Below are 6,178 nucleotides of genomic sequence, written 5' to 3' on the forward strand. Positions count from 1 at the left end.
TAGTCCAGCTTTTCTAGTTGTTCTTGGTGGGACGATTGTTCTGGTTTACCTATTCTGACATTAGTGGAAGAAGAAGCTCGATGCTACTAACTATACTTGATGAAGACCCATTGAGCAGGCATAGAGTATGGCTGCCAGCAAAGCAGTCTAAGCCCCATAGCTCCTCAGAATCTGCAATGTCTGGGAGAGGTGACTCATGGCCCAGCATGCGATGTTGCATCTGGAGTCAGAGGTGTGTGCCAGCCAGGCCTGGGAACTGTATGTATTGCTTAGCTGTCTCAGTAATGGTGTCTCTTCATCCACAAGGGCACCTGAGGCAGCCCGTGCTGTGCTGAGATTTTGGATCTGTGCCCAGGGCCCAGTGTCATGGAGGTCTACCTAGAAAATAGTCTCTGTTCTACCTTCACCAAGATAGATACAGTGAGCGCTCGGTGCAGGTTCAATGCCCTGTAGCTCAAAGACAGGAGTCTGGGCCAAAGGTTGGTGTTATACCTCATCCTTGCCAGGGGCTGAGGAAGGGTGAGAGATGGGCCACTCCTGGAGCTACTGCTTCATCTTCTCATGAAGGTGAATGATGCTGCCACTGCAGGTAGGGGCTCAGTAAGGACAGAGCTCCAGCCTAGGACCTTCACACCTTGCACAACGCCATTTTATCGGTGTTATGGACTGAATTGTCTCCCCCCAAAATTCCTGTATTGAAATCCTAACCCCCAACACCTCAGCATGTGACTGTATTTGGAAATCGGACCTTTATTTATTTATTTATTTATTTATTTATTTTGAGACAGAGTCTCACTCTGTCGCCCAGGCTAGCATGCAGTGGCATGCTCTCGGCTCACTGCAACCTTCGCCTCCCAGGTTCAAGCGATTCTCCTGCCTCAGCCTCCCGAGTAGCTAGGATTACAGGCATGCGCCACAATTTGCCTGGCTAATTTTTGTATTTTTAGTAGAGATGGGGTTTTGCCAGGTTGGCCAGGCTGGTCCCAAACCCCTGACCTCAGTTGATCTACCCGTCTCTGCCTCCCAAAGTGTTGGGATTACAGGTGTCAGCCACCTCGCCTGGCCTGGAAATCAGAGCTTTAAAGAGGTAATTAAGGTTAAGTGAGGTCATGAAGGTCTGGCCCCCACAGTGTCCTTACAATAAGAGGAGGAGGAGACGCCATGTATACACAGGCACAGAGCAAAGCCCATGTGAAGGCACCATAGAAGGTGAGCACTGCTGAAGACGGGCACTGCAGAAGGCGGGCACTGGGCACTGGAGAAGGCAGGTACTGCAGAAGGTGAGCACTGCAGAAGGTGGGCACCAGGTGAAGGCACTGCAGAAGGCAGCCAGCTGCGAGCCGAGGAGAGCAGCAGCAGGAGAAACCAACCCTGCAACACCTCCGTCTTGGACTTCCAGCCTCTAGAACTGAGAAAATGAATGTCTGTTGTTGACACTACCCAGTGTGGTATTTTGTTACGGCAGTCCTAGTACACAAATACATTTGGGGTGGGGTCAGACACTCAGTTGACAGGAAGGTGATGGTGAAAGTTTCCATCCTCCCTGGAAACACCCCACCCATGTGGTCCTGAGGTGTCTGGCTTTCAGAAAGTGACTCTCCCTAGTACCTCATTTGCTCCGTTTGTTTCTAAGTGTGCCTGGGTCTGTTTCCAGCCTTATTTTGTCTTCCTTTACCAACCACCTCCTTCCAAATAAGACGATTCTAGCAGGTCCATTCTCAGAGGGCAGAAAACCCAGATCTCTGGAGTTTCTGTCTTGAGGGGACCTGGCACCTAACTTCCTGACTCGACTGCTGGAGGGACCTGGAGGACTGTTGATTGGACTTGCTCCTTCGTCGGGTCCCCACACCGTGAGTGGCAGGACTAGAGCCTTGCTGCATTATGGGCTTCTCTACTGGCTGGCATACATTTGGCCACTTCTGGCTGTAAACCTCTTGCACAGCTGCGCTTCTTGTTCTGATTCTGTGGTCACTGTGGTTTCTGAGATGTCTGAGGAACAACCTGAACAAAGCTGTGGCCCTTGCCCTCCTGACCATGACAGCCCAGACCTAATCCCTGGGACCCCTGATCCACTGGCGAGGGAAAGCCAGTGAGTGCTTGAAGTGTCACACACTCCCCTGTCCCCAGGGCAGTGGAGCAAGTGAGGAGCCACTTTGTCACTCCCAGGGCGATGGCCCCACCTGTCTCCTGTGGCCTCCGGGGCTGTGTGCGCGTGTGTGGGTGTGTGTGTGCACCTGTGTGTGTTGCTGGTAGTGAACATGCCCTCTGGTGGCCCCCGCAGACAGGCTTGCTGTTTTTTCCCTAGGTGTTAGCCTCGCCTCTTTTTTTTTTTGTTTTAACCTCTTCCGCATCTGCTTAACCTCAGTTCCCAGTAAACATGCAAGGGACAACAGGCTTCCCTAGGGCCCCCTCTCTTTGCTAGTCCTAAGCCCTAAAAGACCTCACTTTAATTCTTCCAGCCTGAGCCTTTGTTGTAGGTAATTCTAGCTATCTGATTCAAACATGAGAATAATGGTTTTTGCACCTGAGTCATGTACAACCCGCTGTTACACAAAGGAAACCAGAAGTCGTATGATTCCCTAGGGATGACTGAAATTTTTTTTGTTTATCATATTACTTAAATAGGTACGAACTTTCTTTTTTTTGAGACGGAATCTCGCTTTGTTGCCCAGGCTGGAGTGCAGTGGCGTGATCTTGGCTCACTGCAAACTGTGCCTCCCAGGTTCAAGGGATTCTCCTGCCTCAGCCTCCCCAGTAGCTGGGATTACAGGCATGCGCCCCAATGTCTGGCTACTTTTTTGTATTTTTAGTAGAGATGGGGTTTCACCGTACTAGCCAGGATGGTCTCGATTTCCTGACCTTGTGATCCTCCCGCCTTGGCCTCCCAAAGTGCTGGGATTACAGGCGTGAGCCACTGTGCCCAGCCATAAAATTACTTAAATTCTGAATATTTTAATGACTCTTAAATAATTCTAAAACCAAAATCAGTGCACAAAGAAAACACCAAAAGTCCCTGAAAAACCACCCAAACTTGTTAGCACATTAATGTGACTTGCTGTGTTGTCTTTCTGAACTCAAACACCATGACTGCCGTGCTCAGTGATACCCCGGCTGTGTGGTGTAATCATGGGGCTCTTCAAATCTTGCCTGTATTGGAAAAATTGCCACATTTCACTCATATAGAACACTATCGTGGTATTTACAAATGACATCATCTACTCCGTCCTATTAAATTACTACTATTTGGCTCTGAGATCTCTAGAAGTACTTAGTTGTGAGATGATCTGTCATCTGATGTCAGATGTGTTTACATTAATTTTTAAGACCTTCATTCAAATGAAAACTAAAAGTCTCGTAGAGGGGTCACGAACCTCCTGAATGTGTCTGGTATGAGTCTCAGGGTGTTTGGAGACTCCAGATCTAAAATTCTTGGATTTGAGATCCTGGTATTTCACTTAAGAAGCTCTTTACCTGCCTCTCCCTAGGCCTGGGTTTGACTCCAGCCACTCCCAATGCCCTGTGGGGCTGAGGTCCCTCAAGCAGGCACTAGGGGTGTGGCTTGTTTTTGTTTTGCTTCTCCTGGGCAGGGCAGGTGCACACTACATGCTCGATGCGAACTGAAACACAAAGTGCTGGGTGGCCGCTCAGCAGACGGAGCTCCCTGCTCCCCTGTGGCTCCTCAGCTCAGTCTGTGAAGGGTCCCCACGCCCCCAGGCTGGGGGGGCCTGCTACCCAACTGATGCTGGTGGGGGACCAGCTGCTCATCGTGCCTCCACCAGAGGAAAAAATAGCAGTTCAGTCTTTGGAAAAAACTAGCGACTCACACGACCAGAATAGCAACTGAAGACGCTCTAAAAAACAGAAACACCTGCTTCAGAATTATGGCAGGAAATGAGATTTCAGAAATGCCACAAGAAGCTGGTGTCGCAGCTGCCCCTCCCTCGTGTTCCCCCAGCCTTCGCCCGCCAGCTGGGGCGGCCCACAGGGAAAGCCCCTTGGCCCACTGCCCGTGGTGGCCGCTGGACAGGGCCTGGCATGTGGGGTCAGGGCCCAGTGCCGCCTGCCTGGGGCTGTCCAGCAGCTGCCCCTGCCATGCTGGCTGCGGGCAAGACTCCATACTCCTGTGTCTGAGCCTCTGGAGTGGTAACAGAAACTCAGGGTGGACTGGTCATGCAGGAAAGAGGGATATGTGGTCTCCTGCGAGCCCCCTGGACTGAGCCTTTCTTAGGCAAACTGTGCAGCTGTTGGTTGAGCCTCTGGATTGATGACATCTCTTGAGGGACTCCACAAGGCTTTCAAGGGAAGTGGAGGGGTGATGTGTGAGCAGGGTTCTCTAAAGTGGGGTGCATACATCCCAGAGGGCTCAAGGAAAGAAAAACAATAGTGCATCTACTTAGATGAGTGTTTTGCTTCCAACATGAAAGAAAAAGCTCTGCGATGTAGGTAATTTTGAATGTGGAGGGACTCACGTGCCTTAGACGGCTGTGTGGGAGGAGTACTTTGTGGGAGGAAGAGCGGGGATTTCATCAAATTGCAACTTACATAGTGCCCACCAAAGGGAATTTAGATATTCTATTATCTATTTTTAAGTCAACTAAGGCTCCCAAAAAGGATAAGTGGCTTTAAAACAATGTTGAAAAGAAATCTTGGACTGAAGACAACACTAATATGGAAATCACACTGCACAGCCCCCACACGGCAGAGCTGACCCTCCCTCCTCTGCCCCCAGCCACATTATGAAATGAAAACAGCAGCGCTTTCCTCAGACCTTGCAGAGTTGGCTGCAATTGCAATCATCCAGAAGACTATTTGAAATACGACTTTACATCCATAATCATTCTAGTTGGATGTTGTCCGAAATTGCGTATTGTGCCAAGAGAGGGTAATAAGACATTCAAAATATTGTTAATTTCACCTTTATCTCATCCTTTTTACTCTTCTTTTTTGGATGTTAAAAAATAATAGTATGATAGTGCAATGTATGATAGTGCAGGGACTCCTGATCCAGCCCAGTGGGTCTCAGGCCCACCCCCAGAGTTTCTGATCCATTGGGCCTGGAATGGAATGGAGAATTTGCCTTTTTTTTTTTTTTTCCTTTTTTCCAGGTAACCATTATTTCCTTCATTTTGTTTTCATTATAGCATGTTTGCTTATTTTACAGCAAGCAGAAAATAAGCTGGGTCTTGTTTTGATCCAAACATTGATGTTTGAAAAGCTGTACACAATATTTCCTAAAAATAACACATAACATTACCTTTTTAGAAATTTCTATTAGAAAGAAAATACGCAGTTTAACCTCACAATTTTCCTCTTTGCCACAACTTCAAACTACTGGTACAGTTTTAAATAGACTTTTTGTTGTTTAACCATACATCCAGGAAAATCTCAAAAAATTATAGAAACGTGCATATAAATGATGCATAGCAGAACTTGGACATTAACTGCAAATGGTAAAGAAATGAAAGTTAGAAACACTATTAAATATACAAAGGTTCTAGAATCAATCCTTTATAAACACATTCCACAAACAATATTTAAAAGCCACGTTTTTGTTCTTTACAGGCAAAGCCTCGATTACTAAAACCAAAATTGAAAAAAGTAATCCTTTAAAAGGAATTGTTTCCCTAAGATAATTCATACTTAAATATGTAAGCAAGCATGTCAGATTTTAAAAGATGCTAGCTTTTTATTCTGAAACGAGATTGGACATGTCAAGTCACTCTTGCCCCCAAAACAATCTTTCAGAGAAACACTTTAAATTGTGAATGATATATTTGAATGAAGGGTATAATAAATGAAGGGTATTACTCCATTTTTAGTCAGGCACTACATTGATAACCAAAAACTCAGAGATGTGACTTGCTGAAAGTTGACTAATTCTTTTTCCAAAATTACTTTGAATTTCATGGCACCACAGAATCACCTAGAATGAAGTGCTGTCTTTCATCTTAGCTCACATTAAATAAACTGAGGCATGAAGAGCAAACTTCCCTCATAAAGAGGTAGGCAAATTTGTATACAAACGCACACGCCACATACTGCAAGCATCAAAATTTAGTACTTTTATATTTTATTTTTTTGAGATGAAGTCTCACTGTGTCACCCAGGCTGAAGTGCAATGACGCGATCTCAGTCTTCCGAGTTCAAGTGATTCTCTTGCCTCAGCCTCCTGAGTAGC

Source organism: Mandrillus leucophaeus, unplaced genomic scaffold, assembly GCF_000951045.1.
Source record: "Mandrillus leucophaeus isolate KB7577 unplaced genomic scaffold, Mleu.le_1.0 Scaffold87, whole genome shotgun sequence".
Classification (NCBI taxonomy): Eukaryota; Metazoa; Chordata; class Mammalia; order Primates; family Cercopithecidae; genus Mandrillus; species Mandrillus leucophaeus.